Raw genomic sequence first — 14,976 nt, forward strand, 5'->3', positions numbered from 1 at the left:
AATCTAAACTCTGTGCCACGATGCTCTCTTTACACACGGAGAAACTGAGGCCCAGACAGTGGAAGGCGTGTCCAATCAGCATCTGCAGAGGTGCCTGAACCCAGGGCACCTCAGCCCTGTGCCCCATAGACCCCCCCACCACCTCCCCACAGACGCCCACCTACCGCGTTAACAGGTCGGTTTCTGTGGAGGTGGGGGGACGATGCTCAGAGCTCCTGGAGCGTCAACTTGTGACAATGAGCACAGAGGGAAGCACAGGGATACAGGGAAGGAAACCACAGCCTTCTCGGGCCCCACAATGTGGCTTTTCTATTACACCCTCTTCACAGTTTCTCTTTTTCTGACTGACAGGATCCACCCCCACCTTCCTGGGAACAAGCCTCTGCATCATTCCTGCTCCTCGTGCCTCTTGTTCTCGGGCAGAGATGGCCTCTCAGCCTGTGGTGTAATGACGAGCGGGGAAAAGAAGAAGGGGGGGAACACACGCTAGAGTGGGGCAAATGAATTTATTTATCAGTATATAATCAATTTATTTAGCAATATAGAATAGCAAAAGACAATGGCAATTAATAGAATATGTTAGCGTCAGAAGTAAAGGTAGTTAAGATTAAACTATATACATTGATACCAATGTCATGTCAAAGGAGTACACATACATAGAAGTTTAAGAGATCCCAACATATGTTTACTGGTGATCAAAAATCACTTGGCTAAATACACGAATAACATCAGTAAGGAGTATCCAAAAGTAGTATAGGATAGTAACTATTACAGTAGATGTCAAAAGCTCACTAAACTGGGGGAGAACAGCACTGGAAAAGTCGTAAATCAAAACCTTGCCAGGTCTGCAGCTGAGAGAAACTCAGGCGTCTCCCACACCGCTGCTTGCTAGTTCCCAAGAATGCTGCTGCTGTTGTCTTTGTTGTTAGAAGTCAAGGCGTCTTCTGATGTAGTAAGCTGCAAGCTGTATATAACTTTTGAATGTGTTAACAATTGGGAGAATATTTAAATGGTTAATGTTTTTTTTATTAGTTTCAGGTGCACAAGACAAAGTAATACTTAGACGTTTATCATTTCTATCCCTCACACTGTGGGCCCCCTCCCCCCACCCACTATCTCTCTGACATCGCACCGAGCCATCGCATTTCCACTGTCTCCACTCCCAATGCTGTACTCCGCCTCTTGTAAGTGTATACGTAGAAATATATACATATATATATATATATAATATAGTTGGCATTCATTATTGTTCCGCTTCAGGTGTACAGTGCAGTGATCAGGCATCTACATCTTCCCTGAGATGGTCTCCGAAATGGGACACGTGTCTATCGGATACCCTACAAAACCTTTACAACATTATTGATTACGTTCCCCAGATTAATTTTCAAAACCCCGTGGCAATCTTGTGGTTACTGACTGTTTTCTAATCCCCTCACCTTCCCCTTTACCCCCACCCCCCCGCCCATCTAGCAACCCTCAGTTTTTCCTCTTTGTCTCCAAAACTGTTTCTGATTAGTTCATTCACTTATTCTTTTCTTTAGATTCCGCATATAAGTGAGATCATATGGTACTTATCTTTCTCTGTCTGACTTATTTCACTTAACATAATGTTCTCTAGGTCCATCCATGTTGTTGCAAATGGTAAGATTTCTTTCTTCTTTATGGCTGCGTAATACTCCATTGTATAAATGTACCATAGTTTCTTAATCCAGTCATCTACCAATGGGCATTTTGGTTGTTTCCATGTCTTAGCTATTGTGTATAGTGCTGCAATAAACATAGGAGTGCATAAAGGTTTTTGAATTGGAGTTTTGGATTTCTCCGGATAGATACCTAGGAGTGGAATTACTGGATCATAGGGTAGTTCCATTTTCAGATTTTTGAGATACCTCCATACTGTTTTCCATAGTGGCTGCACCAATCTGCAATCCCACCAACAGTGCACAAGCGTTCCCTTTTCTCCACATCCGCGCCAGCACTTGTTGTTTGTTGATTTATTGATGATAGCCATTTTGACTGGGGTGAGGTGGTATCTCATTGTGGTTTTTATTTGCATTTCTCTGAGGTTAGTGAGGTTGAACATTACTTCATATGTCTGTTTGCCATCTGTATGTCCTTTTTAGAAAAATGTCTCTTCAAGTCCTCTGCCCATTTTTCAATTGGGTTGTTTGGTTTTTGGAGTTCAGTTGAGTGAGTCTTTTTATAGATTTGTGATATTAATCCCTTATCAGATATATCATTGGCAAATATCTTTTCCCATTCAGTAGGATCCCTTTTTGTTTTATTGATCGTTTCCTTTGCTGTGAAAAAACTTTTTAGTTTGATGTAATCCCACATGTTTGTTTTTTCTCTTACTTCCCTCGTGCGAGGGGATATATCAGTAAAAATCTTACTCCGGGTAATGTCTGTGAAGTTTCTTCCTGTATTTTCTTCTAGGTATTTTATGGTTTCAGATCTTACATTTAAGTCTTTAAGCCATTTTGAATTTATTTTTGTATATGGTGTAAGGAGGTGGTCCAGCTTCATTTTTTTGCATGTGTCTGTCCAGGTTTCCCAGCACCATTTATTGAATAGACTGTCTTTACCCCATCGTACTTTCTTGCTTCCATTGTCGTAGATTAAGTGGCCATATAGGCATGGATTTATTTCTGGACTCTCTATTCTGTTCCGTTGATCTATGTGTCTGTTTTTATGCCAGTACCATGGTGTTTTGATTACTGTAGCCTTGTAGTATAATTTGAAGTCAGGTATTGTTATACCTCCCACTTTGTTCTTATTTCTCAAGATTGCTGGGGCTATACGGGGTCTTTTATGGTCCCATATAAATTTTAGGATTATATGTTCAATTTCTGTGAAAAACGTCATTGGTAGATATTGCCTTAGGCAGCATGGACATTTTAACTATATTAATTCTTCCTATCCATGAACATGATATGTGTTTCCATCTATTTATATCTTCTTTCATTCCTTTCTTCAGTGTCTTATAATTTTCTGAGTACAGATCTTTTACCTCTTTGGTTAAATTTATTCCCAGGTATTTTATGGTCTTAGGAGCAATTGTAAATGGGATTGTTTTTTTTAATTTCCCCTTCTGATGTTTTATTATTGGTATATACAAATGCAACTGATTTCTGAATATTAATTTTGTATCCTGCTACTTTACTAAATTAATCTATCAGCTCCAGTAGCTTCTTAGTGGAGTCTTTAGGGTTCTCTCTATAGAGTATCATATCATCTGCATATAATGATAATTTTACTTCCTCCTTACCAATTTGGATGCCTTTTATTTCTTTTTCTTGTCTGGTTGCTGTGGCTAGAACTTCCAGCACTATGTTGAATAGAAGCGGAGATAGTGGGCAACCTTACCTTGTTCCTGATCTTAGGGGGAATGGTTTTAGCTTTTCCCCATTGAGTATGATGTTAGCTGTGGGTTTGTCATATATGGCCTTTATTATGTTGAGATATGATCCCTCTATTCCCACTTTCTTAAGGGTTTTTATCATAAATGGCTGTTGGATTTTATCAAATGCTTTTTCTGCATCTATTGATATGATCATGTGATTTTTATTTTTCATTTTGTTAATGTGGTGTATCACATTAATGGATTTGCGGATGTTGAACCACCCCTGCATACCAGGGATGAATCCCACTTGATCACGGTGTATGATCTTTTAAATGTATTGCTGAATTCTGTCACCAATATTTTGTTGAGGATTTTTGCATCTATGTTCATTAGCGATATCGGCCTGTAGTTTTCTTTTTTTGTGGTGTCTTAGTCTGATTTTGGGATCAGAGTGATAGTGGCTTCGTAAAAAGTGTTTGGGAGTCTTCCCTCCTTCTGGATTTTTTGGAAGAGCTTGAGGAGAATAGGTGATAATTCTTTTTTGAACGTTTTGTAAAATTCACCTGTAAAGCCATCTGGTCCAGGGCTTTTGTTTGTTAGGAGATTGATTACTGATTCAATTTCCGTGGTGGTAATCAGTCTATTCAGGTTTTCTGTTTCTTCTTGAGTTAGCCTTGGAAGGTTGTACGCCTCTAGAAAATTGTCCATTTCTTCCAGATTGTCAAATTTGTTGGCATATAGTTGCTCATAGTAATTTCTTAAAACTTTTTGTATTTCTGCGGTGTCCGTTGTCACTTCTCCTCTTTCATTTCTGATTTTATTAATTTGGGTCCTCTCTCTCTTTTCTATAATGAGTCTGGCTAAAGGTTTGTCAATTTTGTTTATATTCTCTAAGAACCAACTCTTGGATTCATTGATCTTTTGTATTGTTTTTCTGGTTTCTATTTCATTTATTTCCGCTCTGATCTTTATTATCTCCTTCCTTGTGCTCCCTTTGGGCTTATTTTGCTGTTCTTTTTCCAGATCCCTTAAGTGTGAAGATAAACTGTTGATTAGTGATGTTTCTTGTTTCTTTAGGTAGGCCTGCAATGCTATGAATTTCCCTCTTAGGACTGCTTTCGCAGCATCCCATAGGTTTTGGGAGGTCGTGTTTTCATTTTCGTTTGTCTGGAGATATCTTTTGATTTCTTCCTTGATCTCCTGCTTGACCCATTCATTATTTAGTAATAAGTTATTCAGCCTCCATGAATTGGTGTGTCTTCCAGTTTTTTTCCTGTAGTTCATTTCTAATTTCATAGCACTGTGATCAGAGAAGACAATTGGTATGATTTCAATTTTCTTAAATTTGTCAAGACTTGTTTTGTGGCCTAACATATGGTCTATCTTGGAAAATGTTCCATGTGAGCTTGAGAAAAACGTGTGTTTTGCAGCATTGGGGTGAAATGCTCTGAAAATATCGATTAAATCCAAGTGGTCCAATGTATCATTTAAGGCTGTTGTTTCCGTATTGATTTTCTGTCTGGAAGATCTGTCCCTGGTTGTCAGAGGTGTGTTGAAGTCCCCTACTATGATAGTGTTACTGTTGATCTCTGTCTTTATGTCAGTCAGTACCTATTTTATATATTTAGGTGCTCCTATGTTGGGTGCATAGATGTTTACTAGGGTTATGTCCTCATCGGATCGATCCCTTTATTATTATATAGTGCCCATCTTTATCTTTTAATATGTTCTTCATTTTAAAGTCTATTTTGTCAGATATAAGTATTGCAACTGCAGCTTTTTTCTCCTTTCCATTTGCATGAAATATCTTACTCCAACCTTTCACTTTCAGCCTGTGTGTGTCCTTTGTTCTGAGGTGAGTCTCTTGTATACAGCATATACAAGGGTCTTGCTTTCTTATCCAGTCAGCCACCCTATGTCTCTTGATTGGAGCATTTAATCTGTTTATATTTAAAGTGATTATTGATAGGTACATAGTTATTGCCATTTTTAAATTTGTAGTTAGATTGTTTTCATCTTTCTTCTATTTACAGAAGTCCTTTTAGTATTTCTTGCAATGCTGGCTTGGTGGTGATAAATTCCTTTAGCTTATTTTTTTCTGGAAAGCTCTTTATCTCTCCATCAACTTTAAATGATAGCCTTGCTGGATAAAGCAATCTAGGTTGTAGGCCTTTGTTTTCCATCACTTTGAGTATCTCCTGCCACTCCCTCCTGGCCTTCAATGTTTCTGTAGAAAAGTCATTTGATAGTCTTATGGGAGTTCCCTTGTATGTAACCCTCTGTCTTTCTCTTGCTGCTTTTAGGATTCTCTCTTTGTGTTTAAGCTTTGCCATTTTAACTATAATGTGTCTTGGTGTGGACCTGTTTGGGTTTATCCTGGTTGGAACTCTCTGCACTTCCTGGGCTTGTATGTTGGTTTCCTTCATCAGGTTGGGGAAGTTTTTGGACATTATTACTTCATATATGTTCTCAATCCCTTGCTTCCTCTCTTCACATTCTGGTATTCCTATGATGCGCATGTTGTTGCGCTTGATGTTATCCCAGAGGTCTCTTAAATGCTCCTCATTGTTTTTTAATCTTTTTTCTTACTGTTGTTCGGTTTGGGTGACCTCTGCTAACTTGTCTTCTAAGTCGCTGATTCGATCCTTTGCCTCATCTAACCTGCTGGTAATTTCTTCAAGTGAGTTCTCAATTTCGGTAATTGTGTTCTTTAGTTCTAACTGGTTGTTCGTTATGATTTCCATATCCTTCTTTATGTCTTCTCTAAGCTCTTTAAACATTCTTATCACCAGTGTTCTGAACTCTGTCTCTGAAAGTTTGGTTACCTCTGCTTCAATTGGTTCCAGTTGTGGCGGTTTCTTCTGTTCTTTTATTTGGGACGTGTATCTTTGTTTCCCCATTCTGGCTGACTCTCTGTGTTTGCTTTGATGTATTAGGTAGATCCCCTAGAGTTCTTAGTTCTTGCTAGGTTATCTTATGTAGTATGTGTCCTTTATATTTGACTTGCACTACTTCGTTCTTCTCCTCTGCCTGTGCTCCAAAGGTGACTCTTGTGTTGTGTATATTGTCCTGTTCAAGAAGATCTTTAATCGCTTTTTGCTCGTGAGTAGGTGGGGTTAACTCCTAGGCTGACTCGTTGTGAGACTTGGCTCTGCCCAACCCGGTGCGTTCTGCTGCGTGAGGGTTTACCACTTAAATGTGGTTTGGCCTCTATGGTCTCTAGTGCCTGCAGAGAATTCCCTCTGGGTGTGTGACTTGTAGGTCAAACCCGGTAGTACTCTGGTTTGGTCTGGAGTTGGCCTCTGGATATGTTGAATATTGTGCCTCTTAAGCTGGGCCCTCCTGGTTTTTGTGTTCTCTGTTCCGCCCTGGGATCCCGTGTGTCTTTGGAACTGCGGGTGCCGGTGCCGCCGCCGCCGCCGCTGCTGGCCGGGATTCCCTTCCCGACGAAAGACAAACTCTACCTGGTACACCACGGAGGAGCAGGCCTCAATTTGCACAGCCTTAGAGGTGAGCACTCCCAAGGTCAGCGAAGAAGCAGGCCTCAATTTGTACCACCTTAGAGGTGAGCACTCACCAGAAAAAAATGGCTGTTTTTGAGGAATACTCAAGTCTCAGGCAAAACTCCTCCTGTCAATTAGCATATCTATGCAAATGCAGGAACTTCAAGATGAAATTAAAGTAGAAAGGAGCATTTGACCTTACTGCAGTCTGTCTTCACCACTAGAATGTAAGTGTCACGCATACAGGACCTCTTCTATCTTCTTACTTGTATATTGCAGTACGAGTACCCAAAGGCTATTGATTCACACAGGGGCAGCCCAGCATGTAGTAGAACCAGTGTGTCCCTTGCTGCTTGGGTGCATGCTGCCTCTGTAACCGCCTGCTGTGAGCAGAGATTCTGTGTCAGGAGAGACAAGCTGAGAAGACCACAGGCTATACCCACTCTCAGCACATTGCTTCTCAAACAAAGGTGTCATTTGAGGGAAGTGGACTGATGTTCCTGCCTCAAGCTCTAGAGCAGTGGCACAGAGGTTTTGCCGAGTAGGAGAGACGCTGTAGAAGAGAGAGCGCTAAATGGTTAATTTTGTTTTTTGTGAATTTCAACTAAAAAAAAAAATTCAGGAGGACTGGTTTGGGGTCCTAGAAAACTCGTAAAATTACTTTGTGGAGAAAAAGGAAATGACCATACATAGACTGAAAGCTTGCTCGGACCGGAGCTCCCCACAGCAGAAAGAGATAGCAGCAGAAAGAAGATAGTGGAGAAATACATTCAAGGAGTTAATTGTTTGTGAAGAATTCTTGTGAAGAATTGTTGTGAAGAGCCAAGTTATTTTTAAGGGGCCTATATGAAAGTGTCAGCAGAGGGCAAATCCCAAGGTACTAGGACACTTGGGGCATCTGACCCCTTGGAACTTGTGTCTCACACATTACCCACCACGTCAGGCTGCGTCTCCCTGAGAGAAGAGCTTTAGGGGTTAGATCCTCTAATCAGCAGGTGCATTTTCTCTCCTACTAGTTGAATCATACACTTTATCTGCAATAAGGAAATATTTCCAAGTAACCTGATAAGCATGGAAGAAGGCGTATCCGGAGCTGCAAGTTCTTGGATATTTTTCTATTTTCACACTCAGTGAAAGGAATACAAATGATGTAATTCAGTGAGAAGAAAAATGAACAAAAACTGGAATGAACAAGATGCAACCATGAGGGAAAAAATGGCAAAAAAAAAAAGAGACAAAACCCATTGGAAAATAAATGTCCAATCACTGTGTTCTACACCCGACACTAATATCCTACTATATGTTAACAAATAAAAATATATTGACAAATAAAAAAAACATTTGAAACAGAAGGAAACTATGTTACATGCTACAACATGGATAGATCTTGAGGACAGGTGTATGAACCAGTTCTCCAAAACAAAGAAAACGAAAAGCCACACCCCCCCCCCCCAAACATGTGTGCACAGATGGCTGTAAATCTCTGGTCCTCGTGCTCATCATCTCCCTGGCAGGAATTCGCTGATGAATTTCCAAACTGTTACCCTGATGTCTGACTCCTCCGCTCCTGTGATTCTTGGGAAGCATTATGCTCACATTGTGTGCAGGTTGTTCTGTGTATCAGTGTTTCTCCTGAAACTTCCTGCCTTGGAACGAACTCCTCAGTCTCACATTGGGCTTTATCATAAAAGATCTTCCTCAGAGCAACTGCAGGTTACGTCCAAGCCGGGGACCACGGCCATTCCTGCCCGCCCCTCCATCCTCGGCAGAGAGCCGGCCATGGGCCCTGGCAAGCCTGGTCCTGCTTGGTCCCAGGGAGGGGGTCTCACTTTCTCACCAGGGCCTCCAGGGCACCCAGCCAACAAACCCAGAAAACACTGCCTCTGAGACGTTCTTGCCACCAAGGTCTTCCCTTGACCTTCAGTCAGGGCACATTTATTTCGACTTGATTTCCCTGGGAAGGTTTATCCCATTGAGGATCCATATCTAGGGGATATACACAGATGCTCCTTGCTCTTGGTGAGCTTTGACGGGCTAATGTCCCAAGTGGCGCAAATAATTAACACTGGTCACCATATCTGCTATTCTCTAACACATGCAGCATCTCATGTGGGCCTCACAACCACTGTGTGGATTAATCCACTTTGTGGATTAGTTTTAAACAGATACCAAAACTGTGCCTAAGAAAGGAAATGTAATTTGTCCACATTCACCACGCCAGCATGTGACCCTGTTGAGTAGAAGTGGATGGTTCACACTCCCAGTCCGGCGCTTTTCCCACCCATGTCCATCACCATGAAGTCTCCCGCGCTGTGAGGGGGCAGAGCTGTGGGAGCTAATGGTTCGTGTGGGTGGTACATGTAACCCGCAGGGAGTCTCAGGGAAGACAGGCTGTGAGGACTCTGTCCTACTGAATGGCCTGTAAGATCCTCTGCTGGGCCAGCTGGGCGCACAGCCTCTCCTGGACTCACTGCCGTTTCCTGAGGGCGAGACCCTCATTGGGCGAATCACTGCTCCTGTTCAACAAGAAGTTCTGGGTTGTGTCTCATGCCGGAAGGGGTCTCTTCAGTGCCCTCGGATGGCCACAGGGAAGAGGACTTCGTGCTGGAACGCAAGTGCCTTCCACACGTAGGACATTCCCCAGACAAGGCTGCTTCCTTCGGCTTCATGTCCACGTCTTGCGCTCCCTCCTCCACGTATGTTTTCCAACTACATCCAGTTCTTCACCATTCAATATGAGGTTCTCTGCAGGATTTTGTAGATGTGACTTTATCAAATTGAGCGAGTTCCCTTCAATTTCTAGTGAGCCCAGATTTTTGTTGGATTTTGCCAAATACTTTTCCTGTATCTATTGATAGAATCATGTGGTGTATTTTTTTTTATTCAAGTTTATTGGGCTGACAATTTTTAGTAAAGTGACATAGATCTCAGGTGTACAATTCTGTATTACATCATCTATAAATCCCATTGCGTGTTCACCACCCAGAGTCAGTTCTCCTTCCATCACCATATATTTGATCCCCCTTACCCTCTGGTAACTGTCTGTGTCTATGAGTCTTTGTTTCTCATTTGTTTGTCTTGTTCTTTTGTTGTTTTAGGTTTATATAAAGCACATATCAGTGAAATCATATGGTTCTCTGCTTTTTATGTCTGACTTATTTCACTTAGCATGATAATCTCAAGATCTATCCATGTTGTCACAAATGGTCCTATTTCATCTTTCTTACCACTGAATACTATTCCATTGTGTATATATACCACAACTTCTTTATCCATTCATCTATCGAAGGACATTTTGGTTGTTTCCATGTCTTGGCCACCGTAAACAAAGCTGCAATGAACATTGGAGCACATTGTCTTTATGGATAAATGTTTTCAGATTTTTTGTGTAGATATCCAGGAGAGGGATTGCTGGGTCATATGGTAATTCAGTCTTCTGTGTATAGGACTTTCACATCCTTGGTTAAGTTTATTCCTTGGTATTTTATTCTTTTTGTTGCAATTGCAAATGGAATTGCTTATTTTTTTATTTCTTTTTCTGAGATTTCATTATTAGTGTAGAGGAATGCAGTGGACTTTTGTACATTGAATTTGTAGCTGGTAACTTAACCGTATATGTTTATCATTTCTAATAGCTTCTTGGCGGAGTCTTTAGAGGTTTTTATATAGCATCATGTCATCTGCAAAAAGTGACAATTTAACTTCTTCATTCCCAATTCAGATGCCTTTCATTACTTTCTCTTGCCTGATTGCTCTGGCTAAGACTTCCAATACTATGTTGAAAAGCAGGGGTGATAGGGGACAGCCCTGTCATGTACCTGAACGTAAAGCTAAGGGCTTCAGTTTTTCATCATTAATTGAAATACTAGCTGAGAGTTTGTCAAATATGGCCTCTATTGTGTTAAGAAGGTATTTTCCTTCTATACCCATTTTATTAAGTGTTTTAATCATAAATGGATGTTGTATCTTGCCAAATGCTTTTTCTGCATGTATTGATATAATCATACGATATTTGTCCTTTATTTTGTTTATTTGGTGTATCACATTGATCGATTTGCATATGTTGAACCATCCTTGTGCCTCTGGCATGAACCCCCCTTGGTCGTGATGAATAATCTTTTAAATCCATTGTTGCATTCGATGAGCTAGAATTTTGTTCAGGATTTTTGCATCTGTGTTCATCTGAGATATTGGTCTGTAATTTTCTTTTCTTGTATTGTCCTTACCAGGTTATGGTATCAGGGTAATGTTGGCCTCATGAAATGAGTTAGGGAGTATTGTCTCTTCTTCTATTTTTTGGAAGAGTTTGAGTAGGACAGGTATTAGATCCTCTCTGAATGTTTGGTAGAATTCACTAGTGAAGCCATCTGGTCCCAGACTTTTGCTTTTGGGACGGTTTCGGATGATTGATTCAGTTTCCTTACTGTTGATCAGTCTATTTAGATTTTCCAATTTTTGGGGGTTCAGCCTTGGAAGACTGTATGTTTCTAAGAACATGTCCATTTCTTCTAGGTTATTGAATTTTGTGGCATGTAGTTCTTCATAGTATTCTTGGATGATCCTTTTTGTTTCTATGGCAACCGTGATAACTTCCTATCTTTCATTTCTGATTTTGTTTATTTGTTTCATTTCTCTTTTTATCTTAGTGAGACTAGCCAAGGGTTTGTCAATCATATTAATCTTTTCAAAGAAGAAGCTCTTTGTTGTATTAATTTTTTCAGTTGTCTTTTTGTTCTCTATTTCATTTAGTTCTGCTCTAATTATTATTATTTCCTTCCTTCTGCTGACTTTGGGTTTCATTTGTTCTTTTTTTCTAGTTCTTAAAGGTGTAACATGAGGTTATTTATCTGGGATTTTTCTTCTTTCTTGAGATAGGCCTGATTGGGGACATAAATATTGATGACTGTTATGTCTTCTTGTTGTATGGTCCCCTTTATCATTATGAAATGTCCATCTTTGACTCTTGTCACCTTTTTTATCCCAAAGTCTGTTTCATCTGATGTCTCTATGGCTACACCTGCTTTTTTCTGAATACCATTTGCTTGGAATGGCAATTTGAGTCTATATCTGTCCTTGTAGCTGAGATGTGTCTCTTGGAGGCAGCATATGGTTGGATTCAGTTTCTTGATCCAATCTGCTAGTCTGTGCATTTTCATTGGTGAGTTCAGTCCATTACATGTAGGGTGATTATTGATATTTGAGAATTTCCTATCATTCTATCTTTGGTTTTCTGGTAGGACAGAGTCTCCACTGTTTGCTTTTTTGTTGCTGTCTATTATTTCAGTGTGGTGGTATTCTATGATTTTTCCCTCTGTCTTCTTTTTTTATGGTATATGTTTCAATTCTGGATTTTTTTTGAGTGGTTACCATTAAGTTTATGTAGAAGAAATTTTTATATTTAGAGTATTCCATTTTCTTCTCTCCTTTCTCCATTCCCTTTTGCCAGTTCAGACCCTTACTCTCTCCCGTTTTATGTTTTTGTTGTCACAAATTATCCGTATTTATGCTGCGAGTTGATTTCTGCACTGCAGTAACAAGTTGTCTTCTTCCTCTTTTTTTTAAAGTTTTTTTTTCTTCTTACCCTGTATGTTATGTTTAAGTGTATAGTGTCCTATTTGGTGTAGGGGTTGCCATTTCCTGCTTCTGTCTGTCTGTTCGTAATAGTACTCATGGTTTTGTATTCTTTTGCTTTTTGTTTCAGGTCGGATAGCCTCCTTCAGTATTTCTTGTAGTGCAGGTCATGTATTAGAAAATTCCCTCAGGTTCTGTATGTCTGGGAAGGTCTTTATTCCTCCTTCATATCTAAAGGATTCCTTTGCTGGGTATATTTTTCTTGATCATAATTTCTCTCTTTCAGTAGTTTGAATATTAGATTCGGTTCCCAATGCAGTGGAACTGAAACCCCTCCCAGGTCCCCTTGTGTGGTGCTGGATCCCACAGCTCCCACAGAGGCACTTTATTTTGGGATAGATGCTGAATTTAAGACTTTAAAAGAGGCCCAATTAGGAGGGGCATCTTTTGTCACCGTGGTAGTGACGTCACTCTCTCAGTGTTTCTGTCCCTCCTTACCATGGAAGCCAAACTCTACCTTGTGTGTTTGCTTGTTTTGGGGCAGGACTCAGGGGCCCTGGAGACAAGTCAGCCTAGAACTGAGGTGTCACCCGATTCCCTATATTCTTTCTGCCTGTCCTGAACTCTGACTCAGGGAAAGCAGGACCCAGGTTCTCCTCCTGAGTCAGCCTCTGACAGCCTGGCTCTCAATCAGACACACCTCTTATTTCCTCAGCTCTCCATGAGTGGCATTTACTTTCTGTCTTTGGCTAGTCCATAAAGAAATATTTGCTGATCACCTACTACATCCAAGGCTTTGGTGCCAGAGGCAGAAATACATGGGAGTTTAGCACAGCAAAGTTAGGTAACACATCCTTCATGTCTGAGGATTACCGTTTGGTTGTCGTGGTGGTGGTGACAACAGGAAAGATCTACTCTCACAGCAATGTTGAAGTATAGCACAGACTACTGTTACGACAGGCCCCACGCTGTACATTAGATCCCCAGAACTTATGCATCTTATAACCGGAAGCTTGTACTCTTGGCTTATAATGCTTGGAACTTAAAAATAATATTATTAATACATTTGTTCATCTGTCCATTTTTACATCCATCCATCCAACCGTGTACCCATCTATTCACCCTCCCACACATTTATCCATCATCCATTTATTCTGTAAAGTTCTATCTAAGGAAAGTCAACTCCATCTCACACACATTTCTACGATTAAAAAACTGAAATATGTTGACTAAATGGGCATAAAGTTTCAAGTACTCAGGATGAATAATACCTGAAGGTGACGAACCACATTGTACTTACAGTTAACAGGACTGTACTGTGCCCTGAAAGTTTTGTTAAAGGTGAGATCTCGTGTTGATGTTCTTAGCACAATAAAATACCATTTAAAGAAAGAGCAGAAATATGTGATAGCATCGTATGGCTCTTGCCCTCGAGGAATGATTAGTCTTGGTGAAGATCCAGAGATAAACCAATCACTAACAAGTATGTGATACGTTAGGATATGTGTCAGGCAGGACAACCCCCTGGAGCTAAGACAGGGGATCAAAACTTGTCTGGGATGAGATGGAGACGTTGTTTGGTGAGGTGACCTTTGAGCACAGAGTTGAGGCTGAGAGAGACTTCCTTCCTAAGGGGACGGGGACTGTGTTAGAGAATTCCAGGTGGAGACAGCGGCACATGGAAGAAGCCTTCACACTCCACATGGGAATTCCATTACATGCTCTTCATCTTTTAAGGTGTGCTCTTTGTGTTCTTCTGTGAGTGGCTGTAACCCATTTCCAGTTGCCTCCTCAGCTATGATTTAAATAAAAATGTTAGCTTGTGTTTATTTTACATCTGCGTAAGAGTAAGGATTTTACCTTTTACATGAATTGCTCTATACCAAAATATATTTACGAAGAGGAAGTGTTGGTCATAAGTTGTGCATGTCTGTGTCTTAACTTCCTCCGTCCACCAGCAGAAAAGTCCAGCAGCACACCTGCAGTGGTGGGTGCCCTGCAGAGCTGAGCTCAGCACACAGATTTAACACCTATCGCTACAGGGCAAGTTCAGCACCGTTGTGACAATGAGCACAAAGGAGACAAGCAGGGCACTATGAGGAGCAAACAGGACTGTTCTCTTTGCCCTGCACTGTGGGTTTTTCTACCAAACGCTCCCCTTCATGCCCGTGCCTGACGTTCTTGCAACAGCACCCACCACATCTTCCCTTGAAACACGGCTGAGTCATTCCAGCCTCCACGGTGCCCCCGTATTCTTTTCTCAGAACTGAGCTCTCCTCCTCACCCTGTGGTCCTGCCTTCAAGTTTTAGGGGTCAGTGAGTACGGTTAGTGCTCAGAATTGGAAAGGAAAGCGGACCTCTATTTAAATATTGACAGTCTTCCACTGTCTGCGACCTCGGGCAGTAACAGAAAGTCTCTGAGCCTCATTGTCCTCACTGGGAGCAATGTGTCATGCACCCCAGTGCTCAGCGTCGCTGTGGGGTTAGTGTTGCCTTGTTCGTGGAGGAGGCTGGATCGTTGTTAATTTCCACCAGGTTAAGACGTCCGGGAGTTTGTGC

At 41.0% G+C, this 14,976-nt stretch overlaps 1 protein-coding gene across 4 annotated transcripts in view; it reads right to left on the bottom strand.

The window, feature by feature from the left end:
* The window catches only part of LOC117034503 (leukocyte immunoglobulin-like receptor subfamily B member 3), an 89,298-nt gene that overhangs the window by 31,713 nt on the left and 42,609 nt on the right, over window positions 1-14,976 (bottom strand). The window lies entirely within an intron of this gene.

The sequence above is a fragment of the Rhinolophus ferrumequinum genome, chromosome 15 (genome assembly GCF_004115265.2).
Source record: "Rhinolophus ferrumequinum isolate MPI-CBG mRhiFer1 chromosome 15, mRhiFer1_v1.p, whole genome shotgun sequence".
In the NCBI taxonomy this organism is placed as follows: domain Eukaryota; kingdom Metazoa; phylum Chordata; class Mammalia; order Chiroptera; family Rhinolophidae; genus Rhinolophus; species Rhinolophus ferrumequinum.